Here is a 13020-nt window from a genome sequence, read left to right as displayed (position 1 = left end):
CCTCTCTTGAGCCCCTCCACTTAGTTCACGATCACCACCTCCTCAGGTAAGGAATTCCAGATTTTCACTGCCCTAACAGTAAAGAATCCTCTTCTGTGTTGGTGGAAAAACCTTCTCTCCTCCACACGCAGAGAATTCCCCCTTTTGACCATCACCTTCCTTGGTATAAACGGATCCACTGAGAGATATTTGTTTTGTCCCCTTATATACTTATACATGGTTATTAGATCGCCCCTCAGTCATCTTTTTTCTAGACTAAATAATCCTAGTTTTCCTAACCTCTCTGGGTATTGTAATTCTCCCATCCCCTTTATTAATTTTGTTGCTCTCCTTTATACTCCCTCTAGTTCCATTATATCCTTCCTGCCCAAAACTGTACACAGTACTCCATGTGCGGTCTAACTTGTGATTTGTACAGAGGCAGTATAATGCTCTCATCATGTGTATCCAGACCTCTTTTAATGCACCCCATGATCCTGTTTGCCTTGGCAGCCACTGCCTGGCACTGGCTGCTCCAGGTAAGTTTATCATTAACTAGGATCCCCAAGCCCTTCTCCATGTCAGATTTACCCAGTGCTTTCCCGTTCAGTGTGTAATGGTGATATTGATTCCTTCTTCCCAGGTGTATAACCTTACATTTATCATTGTTAAACCGCATCTGCCACCTCTCGGCCCAAGTTTCCAACTTATCCAGATCCATCTGTAGCAGAATACTATCTTCTCTTGTATTAACTGCTTTACATAGTTTTGCATCATCTGCAAACATCGATATTTTACTGTGTAAACCTTCCACCAGATCGTTAATAAATATTTTGAACACGGTACCAAGATATAGATCTTTCCTTTACCTATTTACACATTTTCACCCAGACCCCGCGCGCTGTATCCAAGCATATTAATGGAAAATTGAGTGAAAAGAAAAATTGTGGTAGAAAAAGGAGCACAAGCAACCGGGATATCCACAGTCTTGAAAGGATTGTTAAAAGGCCATTGAAAAATTTGGGGGAGATTCACAAGGAGTGGACTGCTGCCGGAGTCATCGCTTCAAGAGCCACCACACACAGACGTATCCAGGACATGGGCTATAGTGTCACATTCCTTGTGTCCAGCCACTCATGACCTACAGATGATGCCAGAAGTCTTACATGGGCCAAGGAGAAAAAGATCTGGACTGTTGCCCAGAGGTCCAAGGTGCCCATGATACTGTATGGAGGACTATACCGTCCAGTGTCTGACCTATTATAGAATTTACAATAGATATCACTCATGTAGTGTAAGAAGTGAAATCTTTGGCCTTGTACTATACCTATGTTTCTCTGCCGTGTCTGTGCATCATGAATTGTGGTGAGTGTTAAAGAGGCTACTGAGACTCTCCCGGGGCCACGAAAACCTGGAGCCGACCCTGCAAGTGGGAGCATTATACTGTGTGGAGGGAATGGTGGTACTGTGGGAGCATTATACTGTGTGGAGGGAATGGTGGTACTGTGGGAGCATTATACTGTGTGGGGCCAGGAAAGGGGCCCTGTACTAGGAGAACAATCCATTCCCTCACTTCCTGTCTCCCATAGTTGGGTCGTATGTATCTATTACAGGAAACAGAACAGAAACACAGAAAGAGTCTCAGTGCTGAACGGGTTAATGTCCCCCGCACCCAGTAATGGGGAATCTCCAGCACCTACCTCCACCTGCAGAGCCGCACACCACATATATGGCTGCTCTGTGCGCACAGGACCTGTGATGAGGTCATAGGAGGGGAGGAGTCAGGGGTCACATGATCAGGGGCCTCAGTGTATGTAGGACTCTGCTGTGCTGGTTGTCATGGTGCTGGATGAGGGGAAGTTTATGTGTGGGGTCAGGAGGGGTTTACAGGGTGGATGTAGCAGAGCCGTGTGTGTACGAGGTGTACGGAGCAGAGCCATGTGTGTACGAGGTGTACGGAGCGGAGCCGTGTGTGTACGAGGTGTACGGAGCAGAGCCGTGTGTGTATGAGGTGTACGGAGCAGGGCCGTGTGTGTACGAGGTGTACGGAGCAGAGCCGTGTGTGTACGAGGTGTACGGAGCGGAGCAGTGTGTGTACGAGGTGTACGGAGCAGAGCCGTGTGTGTACGAGGTGTACGGAGCGGAGCCGTGTGTGTACGAGGTGTACGGAGCAGAGCCGTGTGTGTACGAGGTGTACGGAGCAGAGCCGTGTGTGTACGGAGCGGAGCCGTGTGTGTACGGGGTGTACGGAGCGGAGCCGTGTGTGTACGGGGTGTACGGAGCAGAGCCGTGTGTGTACGAGGTGTACGGAGCGGAGCCGTGTGTGTACGAGGTGTACGGAGCGGAGCCGTGTGTGTACGAGGTGTACGGAGCAGAGCCGTGTGTGTACGAGGTGTACGGAGCAGAGCCGTGTGTGTACGAGGTGTACGGAGCAGAGCCGTGTGTGTACGAGGTGTACGGAGCAGAGCCGTGTGTGTACGGAGCGGAGCCGTGTGTGTACGAGGTGTACGGAGCAGAGCTGTGTGTGTACGAGGTGTACGGAGCGGAGCCGTGTGTGTACGAGGTGTACGGAGCAGAGCCGTGTGTATGCAGGGCCGGCATTACAGAAGGCAGCTGCCTAGGACCCCCACTCCCCCAGGGGCCCCCCAGCCAGTCGCCTGCCACGAGCACCAACTCACCCCCTCCTGTGCCAACTCCCCCTGCCAGCGCCGACGCATTCCACTATACCGGCGTCTATGACGCCTGTACAGTTCAATGCAATGATGGAGGAGAAAGCATCAGCGGACACTCCCTCTCCCATCATTCCCCTCTGCCTCTGACACTACAAGTGCACGATGATGTAACTACCTGCTGTGTCCTGGGCAGACTGCATCCCTGAGACAGGAGCCGAGAGCAGAGCGGGGCACGAAGAGAGGTGAGGAGTGTGTAGTTTTTTAGTTTTGTTTTAATCTATCAATGAGTGAGTACTGGACTTTGGAGCCATTCTTGGGGGGGGGGAGGTGCGGCTACATTATATTCGATGGGGGGCTGTATTGCACTCTATGGGGGGCTGTATTATAGTCTAAGGGGACTGTATTATATTCTATGGGGGGTGTATTACATTCTATGGGGGGCTGTATTACATTCTAGGGTAGTTGTATTATATTCTATGGGGACTGTATTATGGTCTATGGGGGGCTGTATTACATTCTATGGGGTGCTGTATTATATTCTATGGGGGCTGTATTATATTCTAGGGTGGCTGTATTATAGTCTATGGGGGGCTGTATTATATTCTATGGGGGCTGTATTATATTCTATGAGGTGCTGTATTATATTCTATGGGGTGCTGTATTATATTCTATGGGGGGCTGTATTACATTCTATGAGGACTGTATTATATTCTCTGGGGGGCTCTATTACATTCTAGGGGGGCTGTATTATAGTCTATGGGGTTCTGTTTTATATTCTATGGGGGGCTGTATTACATTCTATGGGGGGCTGCATTATATTCTATGGGGGGCTGTACTACATTCTATGGGGGGCTGTATTACATTCTAGAGTAGTTGTATTATATTCTATGGGGACTGTATTATGGTCTATGGGGGGCTGTATTACATTCTATGGGGTGCTGTATTATATTCTATGGGGTGCTGTATTATATTCTATGGGGGCTGTATTATATTCTGTGGGGGGCTGTATTACATTCTAGGGTGGCTGTATTATAGTCTATGGGGTTCTGTTTTATATTCTATGGGGGCTGTATTACATTCTATGGGGGGCTGTATTATAGTCTAAGGGGACTGTATTATATTCTATGGGGGGTGTATTACATTCTATGGGGGGCTGTACTACATTCTAGGGGGGCTGTATTACATACTAGGGTAGTTGTATTATATTCTATGGGGACTGTATTATATTCTATGGGGTGCTATATTATATTCTATGGGGTGCTGTATTATATTCTATGAGGACTGTATTATATTCTCTGGGGGGCTCTATTACATTCTAGGGGGGCTGTATTATAGTCTATGGGGTTCTGTTTTATATTCTATGGGGGCTGTATTACATTCTATGGGGGGCTGCATTATATTCTATGGGGGGCTGTACTACATTCTATGGGGGGCTGTATTACATTCTAGGGTAGTTGTATTATATTCTATGGGGACTGCATTATAGTCTATGGGGGGCTGTATTACATTTTATGGGGGGTCACACACACTCGGCCAAGGGTCAGAGTATAAGCGACAGAGGATGGCTCCATAATGAGGCTATAAAAAGCCTCCCAGAATCCCAGAGTGAGGCCATCCGAGGCTGACCCTGTCAGCCATATGGCTTCTGGCCTCACTCAGTTTCAGCCCTAGGGCTTCAGGGTTCACTTTTTGCAGCCCGTGGGCTTCAGGGTTTACTTTTTGCAGCCTGTGGGTTTCAAAGGTGAATCTTTTTTGCAGCCGTACAATCACAAGCTTATAACTCATGGGATGCTGCTTTATAGGTGTATAGACAGAAATTTCAATGTTCAGATTTTTTACAATGCTGCCACAATTTTGTTTCTTACCCTTTGGTAGTGCATAATTGTCTTGTATAAAGTGTGTTTCGCATACGATATTACTGCGCCAAACTTGATTCGCTCAATTCCTTGCATATGACAATACTGCCACACGTTTTTAAATTACTAAATATGCTTTCTACCTTGTGCAATGCGCAATTGTGTGACACATTGTGCACATACGGTTTTCCTGCGCCAAACCTGTTTGGCACAATTCCGTACACATGGCAGTACTGCCCTAAATCTTTTCAAGTTGATGAATGTGTTTTCTTTCCTATGCAGTGAGCAATTATGCAATGCAAAGTTGAGTTTCTGATATCTTTTCACTGCGCCAAACTTGTTTCGCTTAATTCCATAAACATGACCGTACAGCCCTAAATATTTTAAACTTGATGAATGTGTTTCTTTCCCTGTGCAGTGTGCAATTATGTAATACAAAGTTGAGTTTCTCGTATGATTTTGCTGCGCCAAACTTGTTTCGCTCAATTCCGTGCACATGCCAATACTGCCCCAAATGTTTTTAAATTACTAAATGTACTTCCTACCTTGTGCAGTGTGCGTTTGGGTGACACAATGTTGCATTTCACATTGCATTTTACTGTGCCAAACCTGTTTTGCGCAATTCCGTACAAATGACAGTACTGCCCCAAATGATTTTTAAAGTTGACGAATGTGTTTCCTTCCCTGTGCAGTGTGCAATTATACAATGGAAAGTTGAGTTCTGCATATGATTTTACTGCGCCAAACTTATTTTGCGCAATTCCGTACACATAACAAATAGTCCCCCAAATCTTTTGAAATTGCTGAATGTGTTTCCTTCCCTGTGTACAATTCAAAGTACATCCCCCAAAGTGCTAAATACTACCTTCAACAGCCCCTATTATGCTGAATCCTATTTTTTATCTCCCCCAAGTGATTATTTCTATAAATGACACATTTTGGGGTACATTTGAGATGACTAATTTTGGGGGTGCAGCTGCCTAAAGTACTAAATACTGCCTCCCCAGGTCACCACTTCTGTATTTTTCATGCATTCCTGTTTTTTGGTTATTGGCTTACAGTAACTGATATGAAAAACTGACCAAATAAAACTGACATGCCCCCTACAGTGTATTTTCACTTAAATCCTGTATTTTATTTCAATATTGTAGAGTGAACAGCATATACTGTGGAAACAAATCTGCTAGAGTGTAGTATAAAAATACACACCAGATGGCAGTATAGTCCGCTCTCAGTGCATTGCATTGCTCTGTATTTCCTCCCCATAGCTCCAGGCTTCTAATTTTTGCAGCAGTGGGTCTGCACAATGCATCTCTGTGAAATCTGTGTATGACCGATATTTCTCTTTGCTTTTCTCTGAACACAAGTAGTGTGACACCTGAATGTTTTTGGGGCAGGTCAGATGCAATTTGAGGAGTTACCTGACCCCTCCTCCAGTTTTACAGTAGATTTGCACTCCCCATCGGACTCCATACAGTAGAATACATTCCCCATCGGACTTCATACAGTAGAATACATTCCCCATCGGACTCCATACAGTAGAATACACTCCCCATCAGACTCCATACAGTAGAATGCACTCCCCATCAGACTACATGCAGTAGAATGCACTCCCCATCGGACTCCATAAAGTAGAATGCACTCCCCATCAGACTACATGCAGTAGATTGCACTCCTCATCGGACTCACTACAGTAGAATGCACTCCCCATCGGACTACATGCAGTAGAATGCACTCCCCATCAGACTCCATACAGTAGAATGCACTCCCCATCAGACTCCATACAGTAGAATGCACTCCCCATCAGACTACATGCAGTAGATTGCACTCCTCATCGGACTCACTACAGTAGAATGCACTCCCCATCGGACTACATGCAGTAGAATTCACTCCCCATCGGACTCCATACAGTAGAATGCACTCCCCATCAGACTGCATGCAGTAGAATGCATTCCCCATCAGACTGCATGCAGTAGAATGCACTCCCCATCAGACTGTATGCAGTAGAATGCACTCCCCATCGGACTCCATACAGTAGAATGCACTCCCCATCGGACTCCATACAGTAGAATGCACTCCCCATCGGACTACATGCAGTAGAATGCACTCCCCATCGGACTCCATACAGTAGAATGCACTCCCCATCGGACTCAATACAGTAGAATGCACTCCCCATCGGACTCAATACAGTAGAATGCACTCCCCATCAGACTGCATGCAGTAGAATGCACTCCCCATCGGACTCCATACAGTAGAATGCACTCCCCATCGGACTGTATGCAGCAGAATGCACTCCCCATCAGACTCCATACAGTAGAATGCACTTCCCGTCAGACTGCATGCAGTAGAATGCACTCCCCATCGGACTGTATGCAGGAGAATGCACTCCCCATCGGACTCAATACAGTAGAATGCACTCCCCATCGGACTGTATGCAGGAGAATGCACTCCCCATCGGACTCCATACAGTAGAATGCACTCCCCATCAGACTTTATGCAGTAGAATGCACTCCCCATCGGACTGTATGCAGTAGAATCCACTCCCCATCGGACTCCATACAGTAGAATGCACTCCTCATCGGACTGCATGCAGTAGAATGCATTCCCCAGCAGACTGCTGGGGAAGCTTTCCTGAAAGCATCCTTGACACTTAGAAAAATGTTGAGAAAATCCTGATTTTGTGAAAAAGCTCACATTTCCCCTACTTCCAGTCTAGGGGGGCGTCAATATGTTGTAAAGTACCCCAAGACAGAGACCTAAGTGTGGGTGAAGTCTGCAAACAAAAAATTGATGTCTCTGTGTGTAGGTGGCATCCTGGACAATATTTCTGCCAAGTTTGGTTTGGCTGGTACCTTCTGCTGGGTAGTTGTGGGGTTTCAGAACCCCAAAATCAGCCGCAGGCCTCAAAATGTCTTTTCAAACCTGCTGTCCAAATCAGACATTGGGGCGCCTGGTGGGACTTCTGGTAATGCATGAGGGGCTATTGGGGGGTCATTTGAAAGCGAATTACCAGACTGAGGTGAGGGAACAGTTCTTGGGGCTGTGAGGTGCTCTGTTGGGCATTTGTTCCCCCTCAAGCCTGGACCACCATGACCATTTTTATCCATGGACAGCCACGCTCTAACCCCCTGAATTCAAATTCCCTGGGCAGCAGGGGGAAAAGTGATGTCTCTGTGTGTAGTGGCATCCTGGACAATATTTCTGCCAAATTTGGTTTGCCTGGTACCTTCTGCTGCTTAGTTGTGGGGTTTCAGAACCCGAAAATCTGCCGCAGGCCTCAAACTGTCTTTTCAAAACTGCTGTCCAAATCAGACATTGGTGCCCCTGGTGGGACTTCTGGTATTAAAGTCCAGGATAACAAGGTGCAATGCCCGAGAATCTGCCAAGTAGTATAACATAAAAAACTATCTTTCTATCTATATATATATTATCTATCTATCTATACAGTAAAATGCCTTCCCCTTTGGACTCCTTACAGTAGAATGCACTCCCCATCAGACTGCATCCAGTAGAATGCACTCCGCATCGGACTCAATACAGTAGAATGCACCCCCCATCGGACTGTATGCAGTAGAATGCACTCCGCATCGGACTCAATACAGTAGAATGCACCCCCCATCAGACTGCATCCAGTAGAATGCACTCCGCATCGGACTCAATACAGTAGAATGCACCCCCCATCAGACTGCATCCAGTAGAATGCACTCCGCATCGGACTCAATACAGTAGAATGCACTCCCCATCGGACTGTATGCAGTAGAATGAGGCTGAAATCCCAGAAATAGGACTAAAATACCACCACTCTGCCTGAGAGCCTGCCAAATTTCACCAAATAAGGTGCAGGATTCTATGGCTCTCAGGCTGAAATCCCAGAAATAGGACTAAAATACCACCACTGCCTGAGAGCCATGAGAGTGCAATCTACTGTATTGAGTCCGATGGGCAGTGCATTCTACTGCATTCAGTCCGATGGAGAGTGGAATCTATAGTATTGAGTCAGATGGGGAGTGCATTCTACTGCATGATAGGTAGATTGCACTCTCCATCGGACTCCATACAGTCGAATGCCGTCCCCATTGGACTCCTTCCAGTTGAATGCACTCCCCATCGGACTCAATACAGTAGATTGCACTCTCCATCGGACTCCATACAGTAGAATGCACTCCCCATCGGACTCCATGCAGTAGAATGCACTCCCCATCGGACTCCATACAGTAGAATGCACTCCCCATCGGACTCCATGCAGTAGAATGCACTCCCCATCGGACTCCATACAGTAGAATGCACTCCCCATTGGACTGCATGCAGTAGAATGCACTCCCCTTTGAAATCCATACTGCCGAATGCACTCCCCATTGGACTCAGTACAGTAGATTGTACTCCCCATCAGACTTCATACAGCAGATTGCACTCCCCATCGGACTGCATGCAGTAGAATGCACTCCCCATCGGACTCCATTAAGTAGAATGCACTCCCCATCAGACTGCATGCAGTAGAATGCACTCCCCATCGGACTCCATACAGTAGATTGCACTCCCCATAGGACTCCATACAGTAGATTGCACTCCCCATCAGACTCCATACAGTAGAAGGCACTCCTCATTGGACTCCGGATAGAAGAATGCACTTCCCATCAGACTTCATACAGTAATTGCACTACCCATCAGACTCCATACAGTAGATTGCACTCCCCATCAGACTCCATACAGTAGATTGCACTCCCCATAGGACTCCATACAGTAGATTGCACTCCCCTTAGGATTCCATACAGTAGATTGCACTCCCCATAGGACTCCATACAGTAGATTGCACTCTCCATAGGACTCAATACAGTAGATTGCACTCCCCATAGGACTCCATACAGTAGATTGCACTCTCCATCAGACTCAATACGGTAGATTGCACTCGCCAGCGAAATCCATACAGTCGAATGCACTCCCCATTGGCCTCCTTAAAGTAGAATGCACTCCCCATCGGACTCTATACAGTAGATTGCACTCTCCATCAAAATCCATACAGTCGAATGCATTCCCCACCAGAATCCATACAGTAGAAGGCACTCCTCATTGGACTCCGGATAGAACAATGCACTTCCCATCAGACTTCATACAGTAGATTGCACTACCCATCAGACTCCCTACAGTAGAATGCACTCCCCATCGGACTCCATACAGTAGATTGCTCTCCCCATCGGACTCCATACAGTAGATTGCACTTCCCATCGGACTCCATACAGTAGAATGCACTCCCCATCAGACTGCATGCAGTAGGGTTAGGTTTAGGGTTAGGGTCAGGGGTTAGGGTTATACATTCTACTGCATGCAGTCCGATGGGGAGTGCATTCTACTGCATGTAGTCCGATGGGGAGTGCATTCTACTGCATGCAGTCCGATGGGGAGTGCATTCTACTGCATGCAGTCCGATGGGCAGTGCATTCTACTGCATTCAGTCCGATGGAGAGTGGAATCTATAGTATTGAGTCAGATGGGGAGTGCATTCTACTGCATGATAGGTAGATTGCACTCTCCATCGGACTCCATACAGTCGAATGCCGTCCCCATTGGACTCCTTCCAGTTGAATGCACTCCCCATCGGACTCAATACAGTAGATTGCACTCTCCATCGGACTCCATACAGTAGAATGCACTCCCCATCGGACTCCATGCAGTAGAATGCACTCCCCATCGGACTCCATACAGTAGAATGCACTCCCCATCGGACTCCATGCAGTAGAATGCACTCCCCATCGGACTCCATACAGTAGAATGCACTCCCCATTGGACTGCATGCAGTAGAATGCACTCCCCTTTGAAATCCATACTGCCGAATGCACTCCCCATTGGACTCAGTACAGTAGATTGTACTCCCCATCAGACTTCATACAGCAGATTGCACTCCCCATCGGACTGCATGCAGTAGAATGCACTCCCCATCGGACTCCATTAAGTAGAATGCACTCCCCATCAGACTGCATGCAGTAGAATGCACTCCCCATCGGACTCCATACAGTAGATTGCACTCCCCATAGGACTCCATACAGTAGATTGCACTCCCCATCAGACTCCATACAGTAGAAGGCACTCCTCATTGGACTCCGGATAGAAGAATGCACTTCCCATCAGACTTCATACAGTAGATTGCACTACCCATCAGACTCCATACAGTAGATTGCACTCCCCATCAGACTCCATACAGTAGATTGCACTCCCCATAGGACTCCATACAGTAGATTGCACTCCCCTTAGGATTCCATACAGTAGATTGCACTCCCCATAGGACTCCATACAGTAGATTGCACTCTCCATAGGACTCAATACAGTAGATTGCACTCCCCATAGGACTCCATACAGTAGATTGCACTCTCCATCAGACTCAATACGGTAGATTGCACTCGCCAGCGAAATCCATACAGTCGAATGCACTCCCCATTGGCCTCCTTAAAGTAGAATGCACTCCCCATCGGACTCTATACAGTAGATTGCACTCTCCATCAAAATCCATACAGTCGAATGCATTCCCCACCAGAATCCATACAGTAGAAGGCACTCCTCATTGGACTCCGGATAGAACAATGCACTTCCCATCAGACTTCATACAGTAGATTGCACTACCCATCAGACTCCCTACAGTAGAATGCACTCCCCATCGGACTCCATACAGTAGATTGCTCTCCCCATCGGACTCCATACAGTAGATTGCACTTCCCATCGGACTCCATACAGTAGAATGCACTCCCCATCAGACTGCATGCAGTAGGGTTAGGTTTAGGGTTAGGGTCAGGGGTTAGGGTTATACATTCTACTGCATGCAGTCCGATGGGGAGTGCATTCTACTGCATGCAGTCCGATGGGGAGTGCATTCTACTGCATGCAGTCCGATGGGGAGTGCATTCTACTGCATGCAGTCCGATGGGGAGTGCATTCTACTGCATGCAGTCCGATGGGGAGTGCATTCTACTGCATGCAGTCCAATGGGAAGTGCATTCTACTGCATGCAGTCCAATGGGAAGTGCATTCTACTGTATGGAGTTCGATGGAGAGTGCAATCTACTGTATTGAGTCTGATGGGGAGTGCATTCAACTGTAAGGAGTCCAGTGGGGAGTGTCCTATGGAGTACCCTGAGGCAGTGTCCAAAGTGGGGGGCAAAGTTTAGGTTTCACTGGCGGAAAGTTGAATTAAATCCAAAATAAGGCGATTTTTGGACTTAGTGCAAATTCTGAAAAGTTTCAGACTCCCCATCGGACTCAATACAGTAGATTGCACTCCCCATTGGACTCCATACAGTAGAATGCACTCCCCATCGGACTGCATGCAGGAGAATGCACTCCCCATCGGACTCTATACAGTAGATTGCACTCTGCATCGAAATCCATAGTGTCGAATGCATTCCCCATCGGTCTCAGTACAGTAGATTGCACTCTCCATTGGACTCCATACAGTAAAATGCACTCCCCATCGGACTGCATGCAGTAGAATGCACTCCCCATTGGACTGCATGCAGTAGATTGCCCTCTCCATCGAACTCCATAGAGTCGAATGCACTCCCCATTGGCCTCCATACAGTAGAATGCCTTCCCCATTGGACTCCTTAGGCCGGCGTCACACTGGCGAGTTTTACGGACGTAAGAGCGCAGAAAATACGTCCGTAAAACTCGCAAAATAAACGGCACAATTATTCTCAATGGGGCTGCTCCTATTAGCCGTATATTACGGTTCAGTATTATACGGCTTTCTACGGCCGTACAAAATCGCAGCATGCTGCGTTTGTCAGCGTATTGCGCAAAAAAAATCGCCAATGAAAGTCTATGGGGGCGAGAAAAATACGGATTCCACACGGACCAGCAGTGTGACTTGCGAGAAATACGCAGCAGTGTTAGTGAAAAGTTGGTAATTCAATTGCCGGCTTTTCATTTCTCCTGCCTAAACCCGACAGGATATGAGACATGGTTTACATACAGTAAACCATCTCATATCCCCTTTTTTTTTTGCATATTCCACACTACTAATGTTAGTAGTGTGTATGTGCAAAATTTGTGCACTGTAGCTGCTAAAATAAAGGGTTAAATCGCGGAAAAAATTGGCGTGGGCTCCCGCGCAATTTTCTCCGCCAGAGTGGTAAAGCCAGTGACTGACGGCAGATATTAAGCGCCCCTGCTGGATGTTCTCATGAACTGCAGCCTGGGAACTTTTTCCCACGCTCCAGGTCATATGAGGACATACACCAGGGGGCGCATCACCGCGACTGAAGGAAATGTAGGTCAATGACCTACATTTCCTTCATTCGCCGGGGAATTACAAGCACGAGCACAGCTGCATTTGCAGGGCTCCTGCTTGTAAATTATTTTAACCCCTTCAGATGGATTACCTCGTGGGACGTGACAGGTCAGCAGAAGGTATGTATATTGTGGGTTTATTGTTTTGCCAAGCGAGGGTCTGCAAATGGATTGAGAGAGCAATAAAATATTAAAACAACCGCTGTGTTTATTTCATTAAAATACTTTTAAATCGTGTG

The 13020-nt window shown here is 47.1% G+C and overlaps 1 protein-coding gene across 1 annotated transcript in view; it reads right to left on the bottom strand.

The window, feature by feature from the left end:
• Positions 1-1713, bottom strand: part of LOC143766314 (uncharacterized) — a 39976-nt gene extending 38263 nt beyond the window's left edge. The window contains exon 1 of the mRNA XM_077253898.1: positions 1680-1713. The gene's annotated coding sequence lies outside the window, so the exon portion shown is untranslated. The remainder of the gene's footprint in view (positions 1-1679) is intronic.
• Positions 1714-13020: the final 11307 nt, after the last annotated feature.

The sequence above is a fragment of the Ranitomeya variabilis genome, chromosome 4 (assembly GCF_051348905.1).
Source record: "Ranitomeya variabilis isolate aRanVar5 chromosome 4, aRanVar5.hap1, whole genome shotgun sequence".
Classification (NCBI taxonomy): Eukaryota; Metazoa; Chordata; class Amphibia; order Anura; family Dendrobatidae; genus Ranitomeya; species Ranitomeya variabilis.
This window is presented reverse-complemented; position numbering and strand designations above follow the sequence as displayed.